The 11,104-nt window shown below is 43.1% G+C and overlaps 2 long non-coding RNA genes across 2 annotated transcripts in view; one reads left to right on the top strand and one right to left on the bottom strand.

The window, feature by feature from the left end:
- The first annotated feature begins 970 nt into the window (after window positions 1–970).
- LOC135098397 (uncharacterized) overlaps window positions 971–11,104 on the top strand; it is a 43,510-nt gene continuing 33,376 nt past the window's right edge. The window contains exons 1-2 of the long non-coding RNA XR_010266952.1: window positions 971–1,008; window positions 4,591–4,682. This is a non-coding gene — a long non-coding RNA (uncharacterized LOC135098397). The remainder of the gene's footprint in view (window positions 1,009–4,590; window positions 4,683–11,104) is intronic.
- LOC135098396 (uncharacterized) lies at window positions 4,439–10,111 on the bottom strand. Its single transcript, XR_010266951.1, has 4 exons — window positions 9,627–10,111; window positions 9,086–9,174; window positions 6,617–7,070; window positions 4,439–6,377 (listed from the first exon to the last, which is right to left on the bottom strand). It is a non-coding gene; the product is annotated as an uncharacterized LOC135098396 (long non-coding RNA).

Here is an 11,104-nt window from a genome sequence, read left to right as displayed (position 1 = left end):
TCATTAAACTGTGCTTTACTATTTTGTTTATCACCCACCGCACACCACCTACAGGACCACCCGTCTCCTACCCACTAACCCATCCACTACTTACTCAATCACATCCACCCATCCACTCAGTCATTCACCCATATCCACCAACTCACATCCACATACCCACAGGCGTAACTCCATCTATCCACCGACTGACGCTCACACACACACACATCCACTTCCATTACCTCACCATCCAGCCACCCACTCAACCATATCCAGGACGCCCTGACCACCCTGAGTCTGCCCAGCTTGTCGGCCAGACACCGAGAGACCCGGAGAAGTTTGGGAAGGGCCTGCTGCCCCACCTACGCCTACACCAGATGCTGCCGCCCGACGCGCCTCGCTCGGTCCGTTCCACACGAAACCACAACCAGAAGACGCACCTGAAGGCGCCGCACAAAGAGCGATACCGCCTCAGCGCGATGTCCACCACGCTGTGAGTCACTAACAGTTAGTTCCTCTCTCTTACGTTTAGGTTTAAGCCTCCCCAAACCCACTGCATGTTTTCAGTGTAACAACTGCCATACCAATAAGCCGTTTATCATTATAATCTTTTTATTACCCACCACGCACTACCTACAGGCTCACCCACCCATCTACCCATCCGTCTGGTACCCACTAATCCACTTGACACTTACCCACACTCATCCACTCATCATCCCATTTCTACCCAGTTTAAAGTTTAGATGTTGCTGGAGATCAAGTAAAGATGTCTCAGTTTGATTGATAATTCGGGAAAATTGTACCAAGTGGCAGTCAAAGGCCTAAACACCTGTTATACAATTTACATTACTCGTCTCTCATCGGCGCCACACACACACACACACACACACACAGGGCAGTGAAGTGAGTGGGAGTGCATTGTTATCACCACCACACTACACTATCATAATACCACACCATGATATCCTTGGCTCAGTGTTTCGCCCTGCCGTGCCACGCGAAGCCCTGCCCCACCTCGCCGCTGACAAGGTAAGAATTTCCCGTCTCTCCCCATCAACATTAAGCATAATCTGCAGGGTTTTACAGATGTTTCCAGGTGATATTTAGACTCGGGTGTACAGGAGTAATAGAGGAGGAGGAGATGGAGGGGGAAGAGGAAGAGTGCGAGAGGGAGGAAAGAGGTGGAGAGGTACGGAGGAGAGGCGAAAAAAAAAAAAATTTCGGCCCAAAATAGACATCGTTTTCTGTTTTTTATTAATAGAGTTGGCATTGTTTTGATATTTGATTTAGTATTATGAAACTATAACAAGTTACAATTTGCAACAAAATCTGCAGTAGCCGTTGTTGTTGTTTGTGGATAAACATAACACTCGGTATTGTATTATTTTTCATTTTTCTTATTGGCACACCTAGGATTTAGTATTTAATTTAAGACTTAAAAAATATAAGAAATATATCACCAGTAATGATATCCAATAAAACCTTGTCTAACAGCTCGTATTTTCAAATTTGATGTGGATCAGCTGGCGGATTTAAAACATTATTTCTTTTATACGGTGAGGAATGTGTGTTTTCTTTACTTATCTGTAAAGTAAAATAAACTTTTGTATTCAGAATATGTAATATAATCTAGTCTGGCTGTGTTTTTCCATTTCGATGTAATGATTTTTTTTTGGCCCCGTTTGTAAAATTTCGTGGAAGTTTTCTGGAGTTTTCATTATTATTACTGAGTTCGGTAATCTTCTTATATTCTGGGTGTTCGTTAAAATATGTTAGCTGAAAAAATATCATTAATTACGAAAAAACAGAGAGAGAGAGAGAGAGAGAGAGAGAGAGAGAGAGAGAGAGAGAGAGAGAGAGAGAGAGAGAGAGAGAGAGAGAGAGAGAGAGAGAGAGAAATAGAGGAAAACCTAAAGACCAAAACACAATTACGTAATTACATATCAATTACTAACGAAATGACAACAATAATAACGATAATAGTAATAATAATAATAACAATAATAATGATAATAATAATAATAATAATAATATTAATAATAATTAATAATACTACTAAGTTAAGGTAATTCAGTATAATTTTTTAAAAAAGGTAGTCGTAGAACACACAAGGGGGAATAATATTCAAGATTTAATTATTACTAACAGGGAGGAAGCAGTCACGGAGGTAGAGGTTGGAGGACAGCTAGGTAACAGTGACCATAGGGAAATTAGGTACAATTTAGAATGGGAAGAAACTTTTAGAAGCAAAAACACTAGTAAAATACCTGACTTTAGGAGAGCAGATTTTGAAGAATTAAAAAGGTACCTCCAAGGAGTGGACTGGCAAAGGATGCAGGGTGAGGTCAGGTCAGGGACGGAGTTCAGAGAGATAAGGCAGGATGAGAGAGGTGAGGTGAGGCGTGAGGGTGTAGGACAAGAGGAGGGAAGATGTGTCCGGAAGGGGCGGAGCAAAGAGGAAGGGGGGAGTGTGAGTGTGTTGGAATGTCAGGTCATGCTGAAATGAGAGAGGTGAGGTCAAGGCGAGTAGAGGAGGGAGTGGAGAGGATGGTAGGGGCCGAGATGAGGGGATTAGGTGAAGTAAATGTAGATGAATTGTATAAACATTTCGTAAAGTTCATACAGGTCAGTTAGCAAATATCTCGTATTGAGCAGTAAGATCACAGAAAAATTACCCTAAATGGATGACTGCTGGGTAAAACATTATATAGGGCGGAAGAGAAGTATATATATATATAAGAAATTAAGGTCAGGTGATGAAGTTTTAAGGTCACAATATAATGGATTAGTTAGAACAGTCAGGAAGTTAACGAGGAAAGCAAAGGGCAATTATGAATTAAAGGTAGCCAGGCGAAGACGGACCAGGACGAAGAATAAGGATACTATAGGTCCATTAAAGGCAGCAGATGGGGAGCTGGTTAGTTCTGGGGAGGAGATTAGTAAGATTCTGAATGAGTATTTTTTAACTGTCTTCACGCAGGAAAACATGCAGGATATGCCAGATAGTGAACAGGTGTTTAGAGCAGACGAGAATGAGAAGCTGACATATTTCCATAACTGAGGAGATAGTGGAACAGGAGATAGATAGGCTAAAAAAGTTCAAGTCACCAGGACCTGATGAAATATATCCCAGAGTACTTAAGGAATGCAAAGAGATTACTTTATTAGTGAGCCGTTAGTTTCTGCCTTTAGGAAATCACTTGAGTCGGGTGAGGTACCAGTAATGTGAAGGCAGGCTAATGTAGTACCCATCTCTAAGGAAGGAGATAAAACCTTAACTTCAGTTGTAGGTAAAATATTAGAGTCAATAATAGCAAGGAACATTAGGGAACATTTAGACAAACATGACTTGATAAATCAGTCACAGCATGGCTTCACGAAGGGGGAAGTCTTACATGACAAACTTGTCAAGTTTTTACAGTAAAGTATAGGAGGCAGCAGATAATGGTAATAGTTATGACATCTTATATCTGGTCTTTAGTAAAGCCTTTGACAAGGTACCCCATCAGAGGCTCCTGAGAGAGGTTAGGGCACACGGGATAGATGGGAGGGTGATAGGCTGGATAAGGTCATGGCTAAGCGACAGGCGACAGAGAGTTGTTTGTAATAAACGGCTCTAAATCCGAGTGGGGTGCCACAGGGATCATCAGTATTAGGGACATTGTTGTTTTTAATATAGTATACATCAATGACTTGGATAGTGGAATTAGTAGTGATGTTAGTAAATTTGCGGTTGACACAGATAGGTAAGATTAGGTCAGAATCGGATGCCATCGCCTTGCAGGCAGATTTAGATAAGATTTAGGAGTTATATAGCTCTGAACTCCGTCTTGAGAAACAGGTGAAATAGGGTACTAGGATTCATTTTTAGGAGTGTTAAAAGTAGAAGGCCGGAAGTGATATTAAAGTTTTATACTTGGCGCTCGCTGGTCAGACCTCATGTAGACTACACTGTGATATAGGTCTCTATTAGATATATATAGATCAGTACAGAGGAGAATGACTAAAAGGATACAGGGGATGAGGAGTATTCCTTACGGGGCGAGATTGAAGCTGTGTTAAATTTACATTCTTTAGAAAGATGTATTTTATATAGATCAGTGCAGAGGAGAATGACTAAAAGGATACAGGGGATGAGGAGTATTCCTTACGGGGCGAGATTGAAGCTGTTAAATTTACATTCTTTAGAAAGATTTTATTTTAAGAGGGGACCTGATACTTTTATTAAAAAGTAAGTCTTTTTAAGTGGTATAAGCAAAATTGTTAGGATCAGCAACCAGGGTAGAGAACAAGAAATAATGGGTTCAAGCTTGAAAAATTTAGGTTTAGGTTTGGTTCTCAGAGTGGTAGATGAGTGGAACGGACTCGGTAAATCAAGTTTAACAACGTTAGTGCTAGGACACTAGAGAGCTTTAAGAGAAGATTAGACAGGTTTATGGATGGATAGGGATAATAAATAGAAAATAGGTAGGTATATTTCATATAGGGACTGCCACGTGTAAGCCTGGTCGCTTCTTGCAGCTTCCCTTATTTCTTATGTTCTTATGTGTGTAGTCATGCACGTGGAGGCATCCCCACTCACTCACTCTGCTTCTTTCCACTTTGACCAAGAACGGTCTGAAGCAATCCACTCCAGCTGACGAGAATGGTGCCAGCATGGGGGTTACTCTCGGTCCTCAGGCAGGTGGTGTGTGTGGAATCCAGTAAGTGTGACGTAACATGCTCCCATCCTGCGTGAACTGTCAAGTAAAGTCCTCATGCACTCTTGTAGAATCAATTTTGTGATATGATGATCTCTCTCCGTATGAGCATGGAAATGGGATACCGACTTGTAGCAGGCATTGGTGCGTGGTCCAGCCGTCCACATGGAGTATAAAATCCACCCTCACCCATGAAGGGTTCCACTCGACAGATCGAATGTTTCCTCTGTAGTTTTTTTTCTTTGACTTTGACTTTAGGATGTTCATCTCCTCTTTGCACGTTGTGGTTTGAACAACTCTCAATATCACCATCTCAGCCTGTTTGATCTGAAATGATGCAGTTGGTAAGTGATAAAACATCTCCCATGTCCTCCCGCCTGTAGCATCGGGGAACTTGAAAGACCGTCAGTCCTGGTAACTCCTCCAGCCAAGCCAACCAACTAGGACCTGTGGTGATTTAGGAGGGGGTCATCCATCCTTCCTTATCGGCTGCACTCGTCCTGAAAGATCTTCGCCTTCGCCTTAATTGATCATCGCCTTCGCCTTAATCATTACAGGACTGACCAGTCCAAGAGGGTCATGAACGGAGCTGCTCACCCTCAGTACTCCCCTCACAGCTAGTTGATTGATTGATCCCTTTCCAGATCCCGTTTTGTAGCCAGTGCGTCCTTACTCAGATCTATTCTTATTCCTGTCTCTCTCTGTAGGACACAGTACTGTACTATGTCTCCTTAAGGTTACTACTAACCCACTTAGCAGAAATCCTCTCTTTGTGAGCCAAAGATCGCGAGTAAATCTGGATGCCTTTTCGGTGGAGGGTACTGAAAGAAGTAAGTTGTCCACGTACAAGCCCCTCCATGTTCAGTAACTACTAGCTATGCCATATTCTTCCTCACAGTCGGTCAAAGTTCGTTGCAATGAGTAAGCAGCACAGGAGGGACTCCATACACACCCAAAAAGACCTACCCGTCATTCGGTAGGCCGTACCCTCCTTAGGTTCCCATCTTTCCACCAAAGGAATCTCTTAAGGAGTCTCGGTGAAGAGGGGTCACGCCAGCTTGATGAGAAACATTGCCTTCACATCAGCCATCGCGGCAATCCGTTCACTTCGGAAACGCAGAAGGGCACCCACCAGTTTGCTCTTTAGGTCAGGAACCTGCATCACTCAGTCTTTGAGGGAAACGTTGTTGTACTTCGCTGCGCAAACAAAGCCTTCACTTTCTCAGGTTTGTTTGGGTTCATGAGTGGATGGTGAGGCAGGCACCAGGTTACTCCTCGTGGTCCTTCACGTTCAGACGCTGGCATCGCTCTTTAACAGCAATTGTTCTCTCTCTCCTGCATATCGTCGTCTGAAGTCCGAATCCCTAGCGAGGCGTCGTCTGTCCCTTTAAGCGTTTCTGCGCCATCTCGTTGTTGTTGTTTGGCAGATCCGGTTCTTCATCTCAAAATGGTGTGGGTAATTCGTAATGGCCGGCTACCGCTCTGGTGGTAGATGTCCATAGTTGCAACACTTACTTGTCTTTCAGCAACATGCGAGTTCTCACCCAATGAATGCCACGTGCCTCTTCACCCTCCCAGAGTTTTCGTACTAAAGACATCGCCGGGCATTCGCGGGCTATCCCCATACTTGCGTCTTGGCTCCCTGATTCTGCTCGGTGCTTACAACTACCCCGTAGGGTTGGAGACACGAGATGGCATCTGGGAAGCGAGAGAGCAGCGAATAACTGAGAATTCGCGAGGAGAATTTTGTGAATAATTAATTACTACTGTAAATTACGCAGGAAATAAAACTCCACCTCACTTCATATTATGGTTTTCACATTAAAGGCAACTTGAACTTAACCTGTTCCCCCTGCCTATTACCCTGCTATATTACGTTGCATACTACAAAGTTTTCAAGCTGAACTAACAAACCCATACTACTTATCCATACATACACTCTTGGTTTCTCCATCCGTTTGCTGATCAGCCCCGTCCTCTTTGCCTCTCCAGTCCCTACTAGTTAGTAAAGGAGGCGGCTTCTGATAAAGTGGTGAAGGTTAAACGTTTAAGATGGCAACCCACGAGGACGACACGGTGCGAACGTTGAAGACTGCTGGTCAGCAACATATTGAGCAATTATTTAATTATTTTCATCCACCTCAAACGTTCGCACCTTTCTGTCGTCCTCGTGGATTGCTTCTGTTTGCCGCAGAAGCAAGCGTCCCTCCTTCACCTCGCTAGGACCGAGAAAATAAGAGAGGACGGCTGGTCAGCAAACATTAACATGGAACGCGGCGTCCGCCGCTCTTCACCCAGGTTGCTCAGACAGACAGCGGAGGGGGACTGGAAGGGCAGCGACTCCCGGAACATGGACACCTCCAGGCGACGATCACAACACCGCTCACACGCCTGGCTGGGTAACAAGTCATGTTAGGCTAAGAAAACTAGCAATGATAGGGAAAGAGGTGGGGAAAGAAATCGATTTTAAATAAGTCTTTGGTAAGCAAGCGGCTGTGGTTCGTAAACACCGTTTGAGAGGACAGACTAGGTCCCAGGGGAGGAGAAGAGGGAGAGAGAAAAGAATGACGGTGTAAGTGCTCTGTACAGAGGATGGAGAGGTGAAGCAGAGAATCGACAATACTGAGAGAGAGAGAGAGAGAGAGAGAGAGAGAGAGAGAGAGAGAGAGAGAGAGAGAGAGAGAGAGAGAGAGAGAGAATATTAACAAAAATAAACAATTTCCCTACATTCCCGCGTCTCCTCGGTGCATTTTCGGTGGAATTTAAAAGCAGCACGACCACGCCGCCGGTTGTGTTGCTGTGATGCTAGTAATGACTGGCGGGGAACACAAAGGAAGAACGAAAAGCAGGAAACGTGTTCTCTCTCTCTCTCTCTCTCTCTCTCTCTCTCTCTCTCTCTCTCTCTCTCTCTCTCAGTATTGTCGATTCTCTGCTTCACCTTCCATCCTCTGTACAGAGCACTTACACCGTCATTCTTTTCTCTCTCCCTCTTCTCCTCCCCTGGGACCTAGTCTGTCCTCTCAGACAGTGTTTACGAACCACAGCCGCTTACCAATGACTTATTTAATCGACAATACCGAGAGAGAGAGAGAGAGAGAGAGAGAGAGAGAGAGAGAGAGAGAGAGAGAGAGAGAGAGAGACTGCAGTGATAAGAATCTTGAAAATTTGTTTTTTCATTACGTAAAAATTATCATTCGATACTCTGAATTGAGTGAAAGAACGAAGGTCACAACTCAGAGTAAAGAAAATTTAAATTACCAGTAACGGTAATATGTGAAACTCAGTAAATGAGAAAGGAGACAGGGTGAGAAAGGAGACAGGGTGAGAAAGGAGACAGGGTTGCAAGGAAGCAATGGGAGGGAACCGAAGCCCATATTGCCCTAAAGAAAAATAGGCTGTCAGTACACATCACTTCCCATCATTAATCATCATTCCCTCACAACACGTCATATCCATTACTCCCATCACTAATCATCACGCCATTATCCAACCTCCCGTGACCTCCATCACTCCAGCACCCATCATTGACAATCACATCACCTCTGCTCCTCCATCACTCTCACACCCCCCGCCACCTCCAGCACCATGCGTCAACCTTTTTTCACTCACTGAATAATATCACCACCATCCTCATCTATCGCCACCTTTCTCCCCTCATCATCACCAGTCATTCACATTATTACCTTTACCGCATGTACAGGAAGCTTCAGACTTCCAACCAATCATATTTACGCCTCCTAATAAACTTGGAGTTGACATGGTAAGAGGCTAGAAATATTGGTGGAAATAGAGGTAAAGAAAGTGCGTTTCATTTTGAAGCCGACTGTACCTTGTGTGTATCACTGTACCATTCATTATCTCTCACTACCTTTGTGTAACCACCACCACATCAAGAAAACATTTCACCACTGCAGCCTGACATCACTACCACACCACACCATAATATAACTAATGATCAGCAATATTTGTGGCTAAAACTGTAGGTTAATACTCGGCAATATCAAGGGACAGAACCCCATCCAGTAGATATTCCTAATCCTAAATCACAGCTGCTAGAAAAGAGCCGTAGTGTGTGAGGAAATTAACATCATTATCGGAGCGAAAAAAAAAAAATGAAACGGAGAGAAAAAGAAGACAGGAATAAAAGTCAATGAAAGGTAAAAAAAAAAAAAAAGTAAAAACACAGTACACAGGTGTTAACTGAAAGATACCACCGCAAGGATGGAGGTGGGGGGGTGGTAGACTTGCAAGGGGAGAGAATAATAAATCTAGGGACAGGAATAGGAAAAGATTATATAATGTCCACGGTTTTGCTGAAAATTCTATCATTCTTTCGGAAAATTACGATGATTTTCAGAAAAACATCGCTTGCTGAATAACGTATGAGAACTGGTAGTACACATCACCTGTTATAGGATAAAAGACAGCAGCAGTTGTGGCTGTAGTGTTCCAGGGTGCCATGACAGCGACGCATGAGGGAACGCAATGACGAGGACTGCAATGAAGTTCGACAGGTAAGTGGAAAAAAATGGAACGTCAAAAGAGAAAACCAAAAATAGTAGAAAACAATAAGCAAATACACAATACTCGTCAAACACACGCACACACACACACACACACACACATTATTCTATCGGCATCTTGATCTCTTTCTTCAAAGCCTTAAAAATTAAAAACTTGGAGTGAAGAGAAGGAAAAATGGAAAGAGAAAGGTTGAAAAAACTTGAAAGTCTGATTGGAATCTGGAACCGAACAAAAAATATACCAAGAAATTTACACAATCAAAAATGCACAAATATGAATGAAGGCTTTTAAATCTTTGTAAAGTTACAGTAACTCGAAAGAAAAAAAGAGAGAGAGAGAGGGGGGGGGGAGAGGAGATAGATGGTAGCCTAAACGAGCGGTGAAGAATACGGGAAAGAGAGAAAGCTTTGCCTTGAAACTCACCAATGTAGTTGCCGGCAGCACCAACAGCAGCCGTGGTGGCGAGGCGGCGGCGTGTGACGAAGAGCAAGACAAGTAACATCAAGACGAAGAAAGAATGAGGAAGTAAATGACAATACGTTTACGTGCAAGAAGCAAGAATCCCTAAAGGAGGACAATAAAAAGAAGGATGTGGATGACAGGATGATCATCTTAAGACTGCTACAGGACTATACGATCATCTTCAGACTGCTACAGGACTATACCACCCATAGGCACGCATGCACACTAACTATCCTTTCTTAATTAAATATTGTTCTCTCGGTATCTTGCAAAAACGAAAACCGAGTGAGAAAATGGAGAGAAAAAAAGTGAAGAAAAAATGTGGGATAAAAGTTTCATCAGAATCTGATTCCGAAAAAAAGAGTAAGGAATTTGTCTAAAATCATGTAAACGAAGTCTATATCATCTAAAGTTACATTACCAGAATCAGAACACACACACACGACAGAGAGAGAGAGAGAGAGAGAGAGAGAGAGAGAGAGAGAGAGAGAGAGAGAGAGAGAGAGAGAGAGCGAGCGCTTTGGGCTGCACGTCTTGAAACTCACCAATAAATAAAGCTGACAGGGAGAGGTGGCGGCGAGTGACGAGGAGCAGGACAAGGACCATCAAGACAAAAGAGAAAAGAATGATGAAGTAGTAAAAGAAAAAGAATGATGAAGTAGTATGTGAGGTATCGTCCCTAGCTATCGCCTGACAAGCCAATTTTCGCTTTGCACTCTGATGCCAAGGATTCTTAACTTCTTCACTGCTATTTGGCACACTGAGACATCTCTTCCTTTTTGACAGCCGCCTCCAAACATTATACTGGGTAGAAATTACAGAACATACTCTTTAATTCTCTCGTTTGTTGTAGACGCTCACAGATATTTCATACATTGTTTCTAGTGCTGTGAATTGTTGCATGTTGCAGTGAAAATTAATTAATGAGCGAGAAGTTACTGATCTCCCTGAACAAGAGAACGAGGTGAGGTGTGTGAAAAATCTCAGTCATACATATAGAGGCGATCATGAAGAGGGAGCAGATATATTCTCCCTGACCTCCTCCTACATGGAAAACAGGATGAGATGAGTGGTTTAAGAAAAATCCCAAGCTTACTCACTGATCAGGATGCCATGAACTCTACGCTTTTCCTGAGGTGTATACATATATAGCTCGCTTTGGTCTAACACGTGATCTCCAAGACCGTGGTGGTGAACATTACACGCAGATATTGTTTTCTCGGTATCCTGCTCTCTTGCTTTAACGCCTTAGAATTTATTCAAGAAAAATAAATGGAAGCTGAGAGAAAGGAAATGGGGACAAGAAAAGCATGAGAAAAAAAAATCACGTAATTAAACGATATTTTTAGATAATTTATTCCAAAACAAGAGAGAGAGAGAGAGAGAGAGAGAGAGAGAGAGAGAGAGAGAGAGAGAGAGAGAGAGAGAGAGAGAGAGTG

The sequence above is a fragment of the Scylla paramamosain genome, unplaced genomic scaffold, assembly GCF_035594125.1.
Source record: "Scylla paramamosain isolate STU-SP2022 unplaced genomic scaffold, ASM3559412v1 Contig59, whole genome shotgun sequence".
NCBI lineage: Eukaryota > Metazoa > Arthropoda > Malacostraca > Decapoda > Portunidae > Scylla > Scylla paramamosain.
The sequence above is the reverse complement of the archived record's forward strand: the minus strand, read 5'-3'. Positions and strand labels throughout refer to the sequence as shown.